The 18,518-nt window shown below is 41.9% G+C and overlaps 1 protein-coding gene across 3 annotated transcripts in view; it reads right to left on the minus strand.

The window, feature by feature from the left end:
• Positions 1–2,355, minus strand: part of IL6ST (interleukin 6 cytokine family signal transducer) — a 46,919-nt gene extending 44,564 nt beyond the window's left edge. For all 3 annotated transcript variants that reach the window (XM_061189267.1, XM_061189266.1, XM_061189265.1), the window contains exon 1: positions 2,134–2,355. The gene's annotated coding sequence lies outside the window, so the exon portion shown is untranslated. The remainder of the gene's footprint in view (positions 1–2,133) is intronic.
• Between the last annotated feature and the right edge of the window lie 16,163 nt (positions 2,356–18,518).

Consider the following 18,518-nt stretch of genomic DNA (forward strand, 5'->3'; position numbering starts at 1 on the left):
CTTGATTATTTCTGACCCTTTCCACAGATACCTCTATTGGAATGGGCTCCTTTCATTTTTCCCTTTATCCAAATCTTACCCAGGTTTCAAGGCTGACCTCTGTTAAATCCTTTGATCCTTTCAACTCTTAAATGGTTACTCCCTAATTTAAATACCTATAGCATCTTCTGTATCACTCTGCATATAATTAAAACTGCCTTGCATCCTTGTCATTTTTCACAAAATGTCTACCCAATTTCTGTAAACTCTTTGAAGGTCCTAAGGACGACTCATGCATCTTTGTCCGTTCCTACAGCAAGTACTAAGTGCTTAGTATTTGTTATGTAAAATAATAAAGCTCAGTAGAAACTTCAACTCTGATCAAAATGTCTTTGCAATCAAAGAAACGGAGAAGACTGTGAGAACATTCCATGCTTCTCTAAGAGCCAAGCTGCAAATGTATTAGCGCCAGGGAATTCTGACTCCCATTAAAATAAGCTGCTCTGAAATAGCTTCTGGGAGAAAAAAACCCTCCCTACAGAAGAATTTTGGGGAGTTCTTAAGTTCCCAAACCAAATTGTAGCAGTGGATCCTCTATGAGAAATGTGTTAACATGACACAGTGACTGATTGAGAGTACAGGATTTGCAATTACATAGATCTAGGTTTCACAGGGACCCTGAGCTTCAGTTTCCTTCTCTATAAAGTGGGTATTGTAACACCTACTTCACAGGTATATGATAATCGACATCCACCCTAACGTTTAACTGAAATGCAAATTCCCTTGGAAAAATTTTAAATAAACTGAAAACACGGCAATTCGTAAATAACTGAACACATTTTTCATTACCTAAGAAAATGTATTAAATTAGCTGTGTATTTATAATATTCTAAATTACCTATAAGAAAATTAAACAAGTGTTGTCAATAATATGGAATTGGGATGAAAGAAAAATTGTACTACAAAATTTATCCTCCTTTTCTGACACTTTCTCCATCCTGCAATTTTTTTCTTCCACTTGTGATTAAAAACAAGTGTTCAAAATCGTCCCCAAAGAGAAATATTTGGAAAGCACAATTTAACTTAATAGCAAGTTGGTTCTAACATTGTAGTATTCCAGCTTACAGTTAAAAAATACTTCCAAATAGGAATTAACATGAATTTAAGAAATTATGATAATGGCGAATAGCTCATATGATGATCTGAGTAATTTCAAATTAAGAGTTGTTCCAACTTGAAGCTGGCAGTCACACAGTCTAAAGGGTTTGTTTACAGCACTGACTAAACCAAACACTCCAATCTTTTAGAATATTCATCCTGGCATTCTAACAAGTAATTATTTTAAAGCAGTATAATCGCTGAAATGCCCAATACTACACAAATTAAACCGAAATGGGTTTCCTTCTGAAGAAAAAAAGAAAAGAACAAAAGTGGCAGGTCTTATTTTTAAGCTGTGATATTTTTTTCAGTTTGAAAAAATACTGAAAAACAGAACCTTGCTACTTGGAATAATCTTTAAACTTGGGGGAGGGGGTGAGAGAATTTAAAAAGACAGAATTCGGCGCCTTTACAATACAGTGGTATGCGGGGTTCATTAGGGCCAGGCCATGTAAGCGATCAAAAGAAGAAAAGAGACATTAGCTTGGAAATTGTGTAAGTATGGTGTAACTTTCAGCAACGTTGAAACGTTACCATTTAAGTACGAAAAGATGGCTTTGGGGAAAGAAAATTCACCTCCGAGTTGAAAATGAAGGGTCAAGTGCGGGACTACTGGAATTTAAGGGGAGATGGAAAGAGGACTGGGGAAAAAGTGGGGATTTGGTAACCAAAAAGGGGTATGGTCCAGAAGGGCGTGTGTGTGTGTGTGTGTGTGTGTGTGTGTCTGTGTATGTGTGTGGTGTTGGAAGTGAGGCTTGTACTTAAATCTAGGTGATAAAGTTGTGGAGATCAAATTCGGAGGTGTGGGAACAGGGAGAGGAAGGAATGTGGGGATTTCCAGGCTGGGATAACAAGAAGTTTGGGGCGCGCGCTGTCGGGGCGCCCCTCTCCCGGAGAAGGGTGGCCCCCTCGAGTGCCAGGTCCCCTGGCCCGCCCCGACGCAGCCCTCCCCCTCCGGCTACACGGCCCTTCAGCTCGACCACGGCCCCTCCTCACCTAAAGGCCGCGGTGACTCGCTCCTCCGCGTGTCCACAGTGCACGTCCCCCTCGGCGCCAGGCTGGGCCGGGCCCGTCGGCCGGCAGCCGCGGCCCCCAGCTCAGCTGCGTCCGTGCGTTCCCCACGGGGCTCCGCGGGCCTGTAGGCTCCTCGCCCGGGCCTCGGGTCACTCCCGGTTCCTTCCCGCAGACGCGGCACGCGGCCCTCCTCCCGCGGCGGGGCGACGCGCCCCCTGACCCCGCCCCGCGGCGCCCCGTAACGCCCCGCCCCCGGACTTGGGATCTGTAAGCTGATTGGCGCCCGCGAGACCCGACGCGCGCCGGCATTGGCTCAGCGGCTGCCCGAAGGCGACGGGGAGGCCCTCCGAGCGGCTGCGATTCCCGTAATGCGGTTCCCGGCGTCCCGGATTTGGGTCGCTGCGTCCGCGTCGCCGCTCCCAGACGAGATCGAAGGGTTCTCCCCACCTCCCCTCTGCGGGCGGAAGGAGCGGAATGTTCCATTTTTCCGTGGAATAACGGAGTCGTGAACTGAAGTCCGGGTGCTGCCCGCGCCTGCCGTCCTCCCTTCTTGCCGCGGCCTCTTCGGCCTCCCTTCGAGGCCTTCCCCAGGGTACTCAGAGCCGCTAGGGACAGCCGGGTGTCCTTGGGGACCGGGGAGGCGTGGGAGCTCCTGAGGGAAAGTGAAGGGCTCGGTGGCCATGACTCCACACGAGATTACCGCAGATTGTGGCGGCTTCGGTCCAAGTCTTATGTAAACGAACCTTGCCACGATATATATTTTTAAGTTAGTAAATGAGTTTGGGTGTGATTGATCAATGAACCCCAGAGTTGGTGACACGCCAAGAAACTAGTTTTTCTTGCGGTTTGTACCTCCCAATCTGTGACAAAAATACCGAGTAAAAACCAATTTCGTTAAAACGCCTTCTTCCCCGCTCGTGGTCCGGAAAATGAACCGTCAGGCTCACTTTGATACAGTTTTTTTTCCAAAGCAAGATGAGAAGCTTAAAAGATAAGCGTGTGTGTGTGTGTGTGTGTGTGTGTGTGTGTGTAAAGAAACACACCCAAGGCCAGGACCTTTTGTGGAAGAATGGCAGACTATAGGAGGGCAATAATGGTTTAATGGACCTGAACAAATTATACCCATAAGTTAACAGACAATTATAAGGTTCTTCATTATATTGGGGATTCAGATAGAGTAAAGCACAGACCAAATTACCATCTCTTAGTTGATCAGATAATTTTTAAAAGACACGGAAAAGTGGGCCTGCTACCTGTCTAGTGCTAAGGGAGTCCCAGGCAAGCTTGGGGTTGGTGCTGCAGGAGAGACAAAGCTCCACTGTGTTCGACTCTTGCTGCTGCCTGTCATCCTGTTATCTAACCTGTAGAGAGTGACTGGATTGTATTGTAGCTCTGCCATTTATGGAGGTTTTTAAAACAAACTTATAAAATGTTAAATTGGGGAGGAGATACATTAGGAGTTTGGGATTAACATATACACACTACTACCTGTATATACAATAGATAACCCACAAGGACCTACTGTATAGCACAGGGAACTATACTCAATATTTTGTAATAACCTATACAGGAAAATATCTGAAAAAGAATACATATAGCTGAATCACTTTGCTGTACACCTGAAACTAACACAACATTGTAAATCAACTATACTTTGAAAATTTAAAATAAAAAAAGTTGTTAAAAGTTTTATTTAGATCTATTGGACATTTATTTAGGGACAATGTATAGAGGTCAAATGTACCTTCTGTTTCCAAATTGCCTGAGTTTGAATCCTGGTGCTGCCACTTCCCATGTCTATGATCTTGGGCAGGTCTTCTCAGATTTTTCATCAATCAAATGAGAATAATGGTAGCAACCTAACAGGATTGCTACGAGGGTTAAATGAATTAAAATACATGAAGTGCTTGGCACATAGTAGGTGCTCAATAAATGTCAGCTGTTATCATTATTGAATGTGCTTTCTCCACCTTTTTGTATTGCAGTGTATATTGAAAATGATGATTCTTCTGTGGCATAGGGAGAAGATAGAGGGGAACAATATCTCACAGCACACTAGCCTGCCTTGTGCACTGGTCAGGAAAGCAAAGGACTGAGTTAGTTCTTTTGTGGATATCTTTGCATTGGCTAACACTAACCCGTAAGAAACTCACATTTTGTGGAGAATAGTTAAAGTCTAGGTTAAAACAAAGAAACAAGGGCTTCCCTGGTGGTGCAGTGGTTAAGAATCTGCCTGCCAGTGCAGGGGACATGGGTTCGAGCCCTGGTCCGGGAAGATCCCACATGCCGCGGAACAACAAAGCCCATGCGCCGCAACTACTGAGCCTGTGCTCTAGAGCCTACAAGCCACAACTACTGAGCATACCTGCCACAACTACTGAAGCCTGCGCACCTAGAGCCTGTGCTCTGCAACAAGAGAAGCCACCCAATGAGAAGTCCGCCCACCACAATGAAGAGTAGCCCCTGCTCCCTGCAACTAGAGAAAGGCTGCGCGCAGCAACGAAGACCCAACGCAGCCAAAAATAAATAAATAAATAAATAAATTTATTAAAAAACCAATGAATCAATATTGGAGAAAGATTTTTCAGGACAGCAAGATCCCATCTCTCCTTGGCTGGAATTAGATGACTCTGAAGATACCTCTGTAGGGTACTGGTCCTGAAACAACCACTTTCAGGATAAGGATTTGTCATTAGCACGCCCTGTCAAAATACAGAGATAAGTGGGGAAAAGTGACATATCAATTGAGAACTTTCCATTAGTGCTTTGGGACTTATTCGGGATTTTAGATGTGTCAGCAGCAGAGGGGGAACCTGTACAGTGAGAGGGCAACAAGAGGACACTGAGGTTACTCAAGAGAAAATGAACAAAGTTAGGGGAAAATGCTACAGAACAAAGGTGATAAATGTCGAAGACAAACTCTGCCTGCCTTGCTATTTGCATAAATCTGGCCCTGACCAGGATGGCCATTTACTTCCTTGCCTGTGCCCAGTTGTGTTTCTGAAACTCTGTGTCAGCCTTGAATTATCCTCCTGTCCTGCATCAACCTAATGATTTCAGCATCCATGATAATGACTCAGTTAGCACGCTGACCTCACAATTTCTCATCTTTCTCATTTTCAGTCATCTTCAACTTCACTCTGATATCAGGAGCCCACAGATGTAGCCACACCTTGAAGCCAGTCATCAGATGAAATTACTCCATCTGCAAAACTTTGGCTTGTGAGTTTCCCTCTCTACCCACAGCCACCTACCCTCTACCTCTCTTACTTACTCCCACTGAGTCTGTAGTTTGTCCTCAGTGTGACCTCCAATCTTTGTTCTCCTAGTTTATCAGTTTTTTCCCACCTTCTTTTATCTTCCTAAACTCTGAGAACCCTTTTATCAACCATTTTAGCTGCACTCTCACTAGTGTCTTTAATTCCCTTGACCTTCAGCCATGTTTACCTTGTCAATGTTATTTCCTAACTATTTCCCTTTTTCTTGAACTAGCAACTCTATCCCAACATTTATTCTTAGTGCAGAACCTTTTTTCGTTATTCCCTGGAAAAACCAAGACCATCATTTGTGAGTATCCTCTTTTCCTCTAAGAGGAAGAACAATCTTATTCTTTTAAAAGATTTCCTCCTAAGTTCTTGGTCCTGCCTTTACCAGGTGCAGTCCCCTAGTTTTATATTTTTCATTATTAGCATAAAATACCTTAGAAAATTTTAAAAATTAAATATTAACTCAAAGAGTTGGGGACAGCTTTTCTGTATGTGTTAAAATCTTTGTAACCTAATAATGTCTAATTCACTGAACAGAATTAAAAGTAATTAATTCAATATATGTTTCAAAAAAATGAAGCAGCTTAAGGCACATTATAATCCACTTAATAAAATAAGTTTGGAATGAAATATGAACTTAAATCAAGTTGTAACTAAATTTCCAAGCTAGAAAACAGGAAAAATTCATTTCATAGCAACAAAACTTAGCAACATTATGACTCTGTTTCGAAAATACTACTGAATACAAAACTACAGTAATCAAAAACATTGTGGTATTGGCACAAAAACAGACATATGGATCACTGGAACAGAATAGCCCAGAAATAGATCCACACACCTATGGTCAATTAATCTTCCACAAAGGAAGCAAAAATATACAATGGAGTAAAGTTTCTGCCAACTTCTCAATTTTAAAATGATAGTCATAAAACTGTGGTATTATAAATCTGAATAATGGTCACCAATAACTATAAGTGGCCTTCCAGTAACTAGAAGGGAGGAGGAGGGGCTTTTTGAGGTTCTGGTCATGTTCTGGTTCTTGATCTAGGTGCAAGTTATGTGGCTATGTTCAGCTTGTGAAAAATTTTCAAGTTGTACTCTTTTAGCATACTCATTTTTCTGACTATATATTATTCTTCAGTAATATTTTTATTTAAGTCTTTAAGGCATTTTGAGTTTATCTTTGTGTATGGTGTGAGGCTGTGTTCTGACTTCACTGCTTTACATGCGGCTGTCCAACTTTCCCAACACCACTTGTGGAAGAGAGTGTCTTTACTCCAAAGCAGGGAATCCAGTCAAGCTGTGCTCAGAATCCTGACCCACAGAAACTGAGATAAATGTGTGTTGTTTTAAGATGCTGAGTTCTGCAGCATAGAAGACTAATACAGCAGGCAAAAGTTGAAAGCTATCCATGTAAATGTTCATAATGAATGTTATTTTTACACATTCAAATCAAGCAGTTCTTAAGTCAATAAGAAGATCTGTATCTGGTGAAGGAAATTATATCAAACAGGAGGCTGCTCTGGTGTCCTGAAGACCCAGGAATTAAGGGGATCTCAACCATTCCAACTTATTCAGTTTATTTTTTTTCCATAAACATTTATTGAGTATCAGCTATGTGCCAGACACTGAGATTTGGATCTAAACAAGACTCACGTGTTGTTCTTCCCTCAAAGTCTAATGAGAGAAAGAGAGAGATAAATAAACCAGCAATTATAGTAAAGTCATAGAGCATTCTATGTAAGAGCATTCTGGGAGTGCTCCTGCATGAATACTTCAGGAACTGGGGATTGTAAGAACTCTGTGCTTATCTCTACCTCCAATCTTACGTCCTCGGACCTTGTGGTGGATTAAAGATGGCCACAAATTCTTTAATACTCCTCTGTGGAAGATGAGGTCTATTTCCCCTCCTCTTTAACTTGGGTAGGCTTGAGTGCTGCACTGATTATTAAATAGAGTACAGAAAAAGTGACACTATGCCAGTTGGGGGGACTAGCCCTTAAGAGGAGCTTTTGCCTTGGTCTCTAGAAGTCCTGAGCTATCGTGTAAGAAGTCCCACTACCTTGTTAGACCATGTGAGAGGGCTGAGGCGACATGGAGAGGGACAGTGGCCCCGCTGTCCCGGCACCAGGCGTGTAAATAAAGCCATCTTAAAACTTCCAGACTGTATCAGCTGCCAGGTGAATACTACTGTGATGCCAATCAGGGCTACAGAGAGCAGAAGAATTGCCTCGCTGAGCCCTGCTCAAATTCCTGACCCACGAAATTGTGAGATATAGTAAAATGTTTGTTGTTTTAAGTCACTAAGTTTTGTTAAGGAGCAATAAATAACCAGAATGAAACCCTCAAATCCATCATGCACAATGCTGAAAATCTGACCATCTTATTCTTTGAAGGTCTGTCAATGCCCTCCTATCACCTTAGCCCCTTTTGTATGTCATAAAAATCCTCCTTCACCTGACCTCTACTCACTTCTCCAGCCTTATCTCTAATATAACCTCTAACTCCTGGCTGTCACATTACCAATTTGCTAATGGTTCCTGGGCCAGCCTCCAGTATACTGTTTCCTGCTTCCATGCCAAAGAAAGAGCTCATGCTGTTCCCTTGGCCTATCATCGCCTTCTTCATTTTCTTCATTTAACTTGATCACCTTTCTTCAGTGTCTTAGGGGTTATGTCCTCCTTCCAGAAGTCTTTTCTGACTTCTCCCTGCTCTAGGCCCTGAGAAACCCACAGCAAAAGAATGCAAATGGGGACTTTCCTGGCGGCACAGTGGTTAAGAATCCACCTGCCAATGCAGGGGACACGGGTTCGAGCCCTGGCCTGGGAAGATCCCACATGCCACGGAGCAACTAAGCCCGTGCGCCACAACTACTGAGCCCGCGTGCTGCAACTACTGAAGCCCGTGCGCCTAGAGCCCATGCTCCGCAACAGGAGAAGCCACCACAATGAAAAGCCTGCACACCTCAACGAAGAGTAGCCCCCGCTCGCTGCAAGTAGAGAAAGCCCATGTGCAGCAATGAAGACCCAATGCAGCCAAAAATAAATAAATTAATTAATTTTAAAAAAATGAATGCAAATGATTCCAGGTGATCTCCTCTACTTCCTTTTTTCCAGAGTGAGCTAACTTCTGGGTCATTAGGAGAGGGCTTCTGTCCTCAGTCTTGACATGCCCTGGCATCTGTTGAGATGAACAATAGCCTTATGTGGCTCTTAGGTGTCATCACTGCCACATTAGGCACCTATGGAGATGTCTTTGGCCCACCTGGACTCTGGATATACATTCCATGCCACTTCCCACTTTCACGACTCATTGTCTTGACTATGTAGCCTCTTGCTCTTCTCTTTGCCTATGCCTCTCTGGGGCTGCTAGAGATTCAGAGGGGCTGCCTCAGGCTTTCCTTACCTATGGCACTCTATGTGACCATCTTTAACTTACTACTGTCACGATATTGTGGGCTAAGAAACATCTGCTGGGCTGCTGCCTGCCAGGATTTTACATGGTAACAGATCCCCAACATCATCATGAGCCTTCATCATCTTTCCCCACCTTAGATCTAACCTCAAGGTAAGAGGCATGGTGGAGGACCTTTTCTTACAGCTTCAGTACCTCAAGTTCTCTTGCTTACCCTCATTTATCCCCTTTTGTGCTCCTCAACTTGGAAAGTATCTAGTCTGGAGGTGGGGGTGGGTAGGAGGTTGATGTTAGCAGAAGGGACAATTAAAACTGGTCAGCAAACACTCTTCCCAAATCTCTGTCGTATACCTGGACCAAGGCTTCTGAACTTGGAAGAGTTTGACACCTTTATTCTCTGCTAATGATGTGCTAATTTTTCTAAAGTAATAGGGGAAAGTTAGTAAATAGGGGAATGCAGAGAGAAAAAGCATAACTTGGAGTGAATACTAAAATATCTCGATATACCAGAAGAAAGTTCTTCGCTTCCAAATCTACGCTCCCTCTTCTCAGATTGGCCAAGACAGTCATAGGTAAGAAACCCCAAATCGGAATGAAGAGTGTCTGCTTCCTTAGTCGGATTTCTGCCATGTGGGTAGTGAGAAGGGAGAGATCAACTAGATGAAAACTTGCTTTCAAGTACCTGGGGCCAGAGCTTAGAACTGGATATTTTCCCAGGGGTTGATTGACTTGGGAGCTGAGCCTCATAGGTCATGTAGAAAATTTCCCAGTGACATTCAAGGCAGCCCACACTCTCTACTGTGGTAAATAAAGGGAAAAACTAAAAAAGCTACCTGGCACTGAACTTCTTTTGGTGGCTAGCTCAGTTCTGCGTTGTGTAGCTGTGGGAGGGAAGGTCACCGCTACATGTCTCTCCTGCTTTGGCTCTTTCTTCATGCCTTCCTTTCTCCTACACCCTCTTACCTCTTAACATCATGATCGTGAATGTTTTTCCATATACAGCCTTTTTCTGCATGCATGAAGGCAGAACAAGAAATGAAAGAATGAGCAATAGCTCCCGTGTGTTTACCTGTAATGGTAGGAGGTGGGAAGGAAGCTGAGTATGTCTTTAAATCTCTCTAGCGTCTAGCTGCAGATGGGCTAAAGAACCCAACCTCAAATGCAGAAAACTATTCAAAACCATTTAGTCTGTGATTTTGATTTAAAAAAAAAAAGATAAAATGATTTTTTTTCTAGGTAGGAATACATTGTGCTGCTTTCTCTAACTGCTCAGAGACAAATTTTTGATGCCTGAATAACAAGGGTAGTCATAACAGCAACCATTTTCTTGAGTGTAGCTTTGTGTCGGGAACTCACTGTATTAGGTATTTTATATCCCAATTAATCTTTGCAATGCGGAAAGTGTTGTCATTCCCATTTTATATACGGGGAAGCAAAAGCTCTGAAGCAAAAGCAAAAGGGTTTAAACAACTGGCTGAGGTCACACAGCTAGAAATCTGTTCATGGGGACTGAAACCTAAGTCTTTATTGCTGAAAAGTCATATTCTTTAATGATGCTACATTGTCACCTCACCACATGTCTCACAAATGCCTTCTAATGATTTTCATTATTTTGTGCTTATCAAAATGTAATGAAAGAGGCTTTGGAGAAAAGTCTTTTCTACCCACACAGCTTTGTCGTGTTCCCTCTAAATCAGGGATGGCATGGCGGTAATTTCTATGGGTACGGATTACTATGTGTGAAAAATCTGGGACTTGAAACCTGAGACTGTGCTCTTAAACACTCTGAAAACAGCTATTTATAAATTATAGTGTATAAAGTTATTTTTATAATTTAAAATATGTACAGTCAGTCTCAATTTCTGTATCAGCTAGGGCTCCTTATGCTAAGTGACAGAATAACCCAATACTACTTCTGAGAAGTCCAGAGCCTCCAGGAAAACTTTGATCCAATAACTCAAATGATGCCACCAAGGATGTGTCTTCTCTCTCTCTCTCTACTCTGTTTCCACAGTATGGCTGGAGCCTTGGGCTCTACTCAGTGGTCACCTGAGTCATTACCATGTTTCCATTCTGTGGTGACAAAATACCTGCAGAAGTTTGAAACTTAACATTACCACACCATTTTAATAGGGGAAAAGTGAAAGCTTGCCTTCCCCCAAAGCTCTAGCAAACATTTCTTCATGTCTCATTGGCTCTAAGTAGGTTACATGTCCACACACAAACCATGGCAAAGGGAGTGAGCTAAGCTGATTAGCTTCAGTTCATTGGGTCCCACCTCTGTGGTTCACACCAGACACATGTCTGAGAATGAGAGGGTGGTTCCCTAAAGCAAATACAGGGAATTATTTCATGGAGGGAGAATGTACACTGGGCAGGAAATGGCAGGTGTCCATGGCACCCATGCTCCTACGGTCTAGAAGTATTCATATTTTCTAAGAATATTTTTTACTTGCATATACTTTTGGTTTTGTTTCTTCATCTACCATTACGGCGTAAGCAATTTCCCATGTTGTTAAAAGCTCATTTTACTAACTATACTCATCATGCTTTTATTAGCTCAATGAAATCTTCAAATAGAGTCCATCGATATAGATATTGACAGTAGATGTAGCTGGAGGGTATGGTAACTTCAAATTAGCCAGGGTATTGTCTCAGAAGGAGGCAGCTGCCTGACTGCTCCCAACTACTCTTGCTTCTTCTACAGCTAAGCCTCAAGCCCCTCTCTGCATGGCTTTCGGGGTTTGGTTTGTGAGGGGAGAGGGTGAGGAGAGTGTAGGCTCAACCAGTATTTGGCCTACTTTACCCTATCACCAACATCCCCCGACAGAAAAACTGTAGACACCAACACATACTCCTTCATGACCTGAGAAACTTTCTAGCTTGGGTAAAAAGACCAAACAGTGGGAAGAAATTAATTAGAATTATGGAACATTATGGGTGGAAGGAGCTGCCATTGTATGACTTTGAAAACCTTCAGCGTGGCCCTGGCATCAATCTCTGAAGATATACAATATCGCCTCTGTGCGAGGTGTTTTTCATTTTTGGTTGGAATTTTCACTTGTAAGAGGGCCAATTTCGCTAGGATTTGGCCAGAATATTTTAGATCCTGAATTTGTGGGTCCAAACTCATTTGTGCTTTTTCTAAATAGAATAGTTAGGTTGAGTCTGTGGATTAACAGTCAACATTGTGCCAAGCAAAATATTTTCTTCTTTGAGGCAAGTAATGAGTTCCAATATTCTTCCTGAGCCTTTCACACATAAGGAAACAGGTCACATCATTAAAACTGCCTCGGGGGAAATTATATGATAGCATTTGTAAAGCTAACATTCTAGAAGAGAGGGAACCATACAAATACAGAGAATTATTAATTGCTATTTTGTGCCCTCAGATGACTTGACGTTTTGTGTGTTAGTCTCTAAGTGAAGTTCACAGTGATCACATTATGTGTGAGGGTGCAAGGCACTGGCCAAGGGGTAGGTAGCTGTTGGCTCTGATTTCTGTTCTGCTGGGCCTTGATGGAAGCAACCAGTTAGGTGAATAGAGGCAGGCAAACACCTTTTACATGATGTGCAATTGGTAATGATTTGGTGTTTATGATTATGGGTCTGAGAAGAGTCACTGGAGAGGAGACAGAAGACCAGATAACTCTACCACTTCTCAGCTCTAGTAACTTTAGGCAGGTTACTTGTCTCACCTGAACCTCCATTTCCTCATCTGTAAAATGGGAATATAATCTTTTTCAACAAGTTATTAGGGGGACTTCCCTGGTGGTCCAGTGGCTAAGAATCCACGCTCCCAATGCAGGGGGCCCGGGTTCAATCCCTGGTCAGGGAACTAGATCCCACATGCCGCAACTAAGAGTTTGCATGCCGCAACTAAGAGATCCCGCACGCGGCAACGAAGATCCCGCGTGCCGCAACTAAGACCCGGCGCAGCCAAATAAATAAATAAATGTTAAAAACGAAAACAAAAACAAGTTATTATGACCATTATGAAGAACAGTATAGAGGTTCCTTAAAAAACAAAAAATAGAACTACCATATGATCCAGCAATCCCACTCCTGGGCATATATCCTGAGAAAACCATAATTCAAAAAGATACAGGCACCCCAGTGTTCACTGCAGCACTATTTACAATAGCCAAGACATGGAAGCAACCTAAATGTCCATCAACAGATGAATGGATAAAGAAGATGTGGTACATATATACAATGGAATTTTACTCAGCCATAAAAAAAAATGAAATAATGCCATTTGCAGCAACATGGATGGACCTAGAGATTATCATACTAAGTGAAGTAAGTCAGACAGAGAAAGACAAATATCATATGACATCACTTATATGTGGAATCTAATAAAAAATGATACAAATGGACTTATTTACAAAACAGAAACCGACTCACAGATCTCGAAATCAAACTTAAGGTTACCAAAGGGGAAAGGTGGGGGAAGTGATAAATTAGGAGATTGGGATTAACATATACACACTACTGTATGTAAAATAGATAACTAATAAGGACCCACTGTATAGCACAGGGAACTCAATATTCTGTAATAACCTATATGGGAAAAGAATCTGAAAAAGAATGGAGGTATATATATATCTCTGATTCACTTTGTTGTACACCTGAAACTAGCACAGCATTGTAAGTCAACTATACTCCAATAAAAATTATTTAAAAAAAACTAAGTTATTATGAAATCTAAATAAGATAGTATATGTAAAGTTGATTTATGTGGAAAAATACTTTATAAATGTTAAGGTATGTTATTATTGTCATTATGATTATTATTACTATTAAGTTTAATCATGCAAAGACTTACAGATTGATGAGTAAACTGTCATAGCTTAGTAGAGATCTGTGGCTTGGGGTCTCAAAATAACAACAAAAACATAAATGTTGGTACTAGTCTCCATTTTACAAAAACAAACATAAATATCTACCCCTATTTTACACACAGACACACAGACAGACACACACACAGCAATTTGTTTAATTGGTGCCCTTGGTAATGATGGGGTAGATTTTTTTGACCTTTCTAGTTCTTGCTCCCCACTTGTCAAGTAGTCAAGGCAGGATTCTTTCCAGATTCCAGAATCATAACTTCTGAGAATTGGTAGATACCCCAGAAATTTGATTGTACATCCAACCTTCATATTTTACAGATGAGAAAATTGGGACCTGCTCTGCCTCTAATTGTCCCTGGTTCAAATAAATAATTAATGGCAGAATTGGGATGACAAAGCACAGTCCCAGGCTCTTACCACTGTCCCAAGTAAGTGTGACATAGGACCTAACGACGTGGAGCAGCCTGGGTCTGACATTAAACCCTCAAGTGATCCCATTACATGGAGATACAGTCTTTTGTCTGTAAATAACTGAGGTTTTTGAGTAACTGGCTGAGCCTGATAGAGGTCAGAGAGGGATTGTTCTGATATCATAAATTGTATTATCTGTAAGGATATTGTTTAGAAAACATTGCCATGGTATAATTCTTGTTAATTGCTTAGGATGAGAAATTACACCCACCATTTATTAATCATGCATTATATGCCAGGTATTCTACTTAAGATAACTTAATCTTTCCACCAGTCTGGAGAGTTGGTATTAGTCTCCCATTTTACAGATGAAATCAAAGCTCAGAGAGGCTAGGGAACTTACTCAAGGGCACAGAGCTGGTAAATGTCAGAGCCAGGATTGTAAGCCAGGTCTGTAAGGCACTGAAGCCCAGACTCTTTCCGCCACTTAGTGTGTATGGATGACTCAGAGACAAAGACTGATTGTCTCATTGATGGCCACATCTTTAGTTGCTAGCCAATTTGAAAACAAAACTTCTGCACAAGAATTAGTTGTCCTAACCCAGAGTTGCTAGCTTAACGCAATTCACACTGTTAAGATTCTCTACTTCTAACAAGTGCTCGGAATCTTCCTTGTTACAGTGAATTCACAGTGTTGTGACCCCAGCTCTCCAAATCTTTCCAAACACGTCAGGTTCCTTCCTTGAATGTGAAGGGAAGGAAAAGAATCACTGTACATAGTCAAATATGGAAACTTTGGTTTGAATAAATGTAAGAGGTACAGATTTGGGCAAACACTCAAGTTAAATAGGATTTGGTTACTGCTCAGGGTTAAGGCATAACAATAAATACTTTTCGGATAACTAACTGAAAGACAGATGTGTCCCCTCTTTTTCTTGGGAACCGTACGCATACTTGAACATTCAGCAAAGGATCCTGGAGAGGAAGGTGAGAAGATTTTTACTATTCTACAATTGGGCTAAAATAATCTTACATGTAGAAATACACATTATGCTTTCCTTTGGAAAACCTCATTCTACGCACAGGGCATATGGACTGTGAAGAGGGTGGGCAGACGACTAAGTTGGGGTGAGAACATCTCTGAGTCCTGGCTCTGTAACTTCCTGACTATGCAGCCTTTGGCAAGGCGCATAATCACTCCAAATTTCACTTTCCTAATGGGCAACGTGGGACTAACAAAGGCTGCCCCTGGGTACTGCACAGGGATGGTACGAGGGCCAAATGAAAGAAAGACCATAAAGCACTAGGGAGATGTAGGGAGTTACTATTAGCTGCAGAACTTCCTTGCTTTGTGTGTGACTTGCTGTGATAGGCTGGTGGGTGGGGAGGTGGTGGTAGGAAGTGCGGTGCAGAGGAGGATATTGGTAGTTTTTGCATCCAGATGCTAAACCACAGCTGCCAGCAGAAAGCCAGGGCCAAGCCTGCTCTCGCTAGCCTAGCCGCACTTGAGACTCCAGTTTTCCCTCTTCACGCTCATTCACTGCCTTGCCCGTGAACAGGGAAGTATTAGGCCCTTCACCTCCTACAGCCACAGGGAGGAGGGAAGCCAGCACTGAGCGACAGAGAGGTTGGGCACCTAACAGTAACTGCTACCTACTGAGTGCTTACTGTGTGTCAGGCATGATGCCAAGTATTTGACATATATGATCTTATTTATTTCTCATGTCAGAAAATGAGATAGGTATGATTATTATCCGCATTTAACAAATGAGGAAACTGAGAGACAGAGAAGACAAATAACTTGCCCAAGATTATAAGTAGACAGCGGTCTTCACCAAGAGTCAAATCCAGGTAGTCTGATTCTAAGACCCACATCCTCAAACACTAAGCTATACTGTCTCAGAAGCCCGAGTGGTCTCTGTCTCATGTGCCTCCTCACACCCTTAGCTTCCTGCCGTCAAACACAACCCCACTGGTGGGATCCTGTTTCTGAAGAAAGCAAATGCAGAGAAGGGGATTGGGTGCTAATGATGATCTAGAAACTCCATTTCCTACTCACCACCTAGACCTGCCTCAGTGCGGTAATGGCCCGTCCTGTGAGGGTGACCAAGCATTTATCTGGTAACCTGTGTCTTTTTGCTCTTGGAGATTCCAGCTAATAAATGTCATAAAGTTGTCTAACTCTAGTTTTAGGCCACAGCAGGATTAGAGTTGTAATTAAGGCAGGGTTTGGTGTGGTGGTCATAGCCAAGAAAACTCTGTGAGCTGGGGATGGGGAACAGTTGCTAACAGTGGCAGCAACTGGTAGCACACCAACTCCTATCTCCATGGACCAAGGGTATCACCATCTATAGGAAAATATTTCCTGAGCATTGCTGGGACGCCACCACAAAGCCAGGTGCCAGGTATTTACACATGATAAGGTACTTAGACATAAGAGAAAGCAGTAGAAGGTAGTATATGGTGAAAACAGATCAGTAGCTCAGAAAGTAAGTGAATTCTAAAGAGGAGGAGACAATTTGGAGTAGAGCAGTCAGGATGACCTTTATGAAGGAGGGAGTGAATTGGACTTTGAAGGAGGGATGGAATTTGACTACGTGAAAAGGAGTGGGGATTGAAGGGAGAAATGTAAGAAAGGATAGCATTGTAGGAGAAGATATAGTGCCAAGGTAGGTTCAAGAAAAGTGGGAACGAGCACTAGTGTGTAAGGATGCTTTCAGCTAGTTGAAACAGAAATGGCTTCCGCACACATAGTCCAGAGGTTGGATGAGCTTCTGGGTGGCTTGATCCAGCAGCTAAACAGTGCCAGGTTTTCAGGTCTCTGCTTTACAGTTCCTAGAGTCACCTCCAACAGTCAGGCAATATATTCCCTGCTCACATCCAACAAAAGAGAGATTGATTTATCTTTCCCAGAAATCTCCAGCTAATCTCTCTTTGTATTTCATTGGCTCAAACTGGCTCTAGACCTGTCTGTTTGCAAACCCGTCATTGAAGGAAATGGAATATTATGATTGGCTTACACCAGTGGATCTCAAACTTTAGTCTGCATTGAAATCACCTGGAGGGCTTGTACAAACACATATTGCCACCTTGTTCTACCTAAGAGTTTCTGATTCAGTAGGTCTCGGGTTGGAATTTACATTTCTAACAAGTTACCATGTGATGCTAGTGCTGCTGGTCTGGGACCACACTTTGAGGACCACTATCTTAGAATAATCATTTGTGGGTGGAATGGAGGTTGGGGCCTCAATCACAATGTCTCCTATGGATATGGCCACCAAATGTCCTGGTTTGCCTGGCACAGTTCCTCTTTATGTCTGTTAAGCCAGTGTAGTTATGTCCCCTTTACTCTCAAAAGTGCCCTGGTCACTTTCACATATAAATTACATGATTACCTGACTATAAGGTGCTTTAGTTGAAGACAGAGACCCTTCTCTACAAGTGAGCACAGGCTAGGATTCATCAATAAAATATGTCTTCCAGTTGGGAGATCTCTTCTTTGTCCTGTGTCCAAGGATCTAAAAGAGAGAAAAAATGGCCATCAGTATCAACCATATTTTACACTGTTGGATCCTGACTGATGTGTGTTAGGAGCATTGCTCTTAATTTATATGGAAAGTGTTCTCTACTCATCGTAAATACAGCTTTTGATATCCTTTTTGCTTAACGTTCTTAACAGTATAATTCATTTTACTGAACAGTAAGGCATCAATTGCAAATAACTCATTTTATGTCATATGGTCATCGACTTACAATTTTTATGAAAATATGAAACATTTTATATCAAGCTAAAATATCATATTTTAAAAACTTTGACCATAATGCAGCTCACAGTAAAAGAGAATTCAGAATTAATAAACAGTGTTGGTTGCCAAGTATTTCTGCTTCATCCAGAACTAAAAGTTTTTGTTGAAAATTTACTACATCTGGCATAGTAGGAGGCCATGTAATTTCTGGAAGAAGAGCAGTGAAAGAATATTCCTGTTTCTCTTTCTTAATCTAGTAGCTTTTTCTTAGCTTTTTCTACCTAAAGGTTGCCAAAGACTAGATTTGAAATGATCTTACATATTAGATGCCTCCAACCTTATTCATATAATCTGGTTTAACCCCTTGAGTTTCTTAAGAAAGTGATAACAAGCAGTGTTGGGGATGCAGATTAAGTGTTTACTTAAACCACTTCCTCCCATCCCCACACAAAATCATAAACTCAAGCAAAATCCAGATGATAGTCACAGACATCTCATTGCTCTTGGCAAAACCAAGAATTGTGAAATTTTACTTAATCCAAAATTGTTTGAATTTTGTTGTTCTAAGCCTTTTACTAGTTTCTTCTTATGCCAAAATAGCCACATATGGTTTCAGTCCTTTGAGAGGAGGACAATTTGGGCTGAACCTAGTAGAATAGCAACGTTTTAAAAGTTTA

The sequence above is a fragment of the Eubalaena glacialis genome, chromosome 4 (genome assembly GCF_028564815.1).
Source record: "Eubalaena glacialis isolate mEubGla1 chromosome 4, mEubGla1.1.hap2.+ XY, whole genome shotgun sequence".
NCBI classification, from domain to species: Eukaryota; Metazoa; Chordata; class Mammalia; order Artiodactyla; family Balaenidae; genus Eubalaena; species Eubalaena glacialis.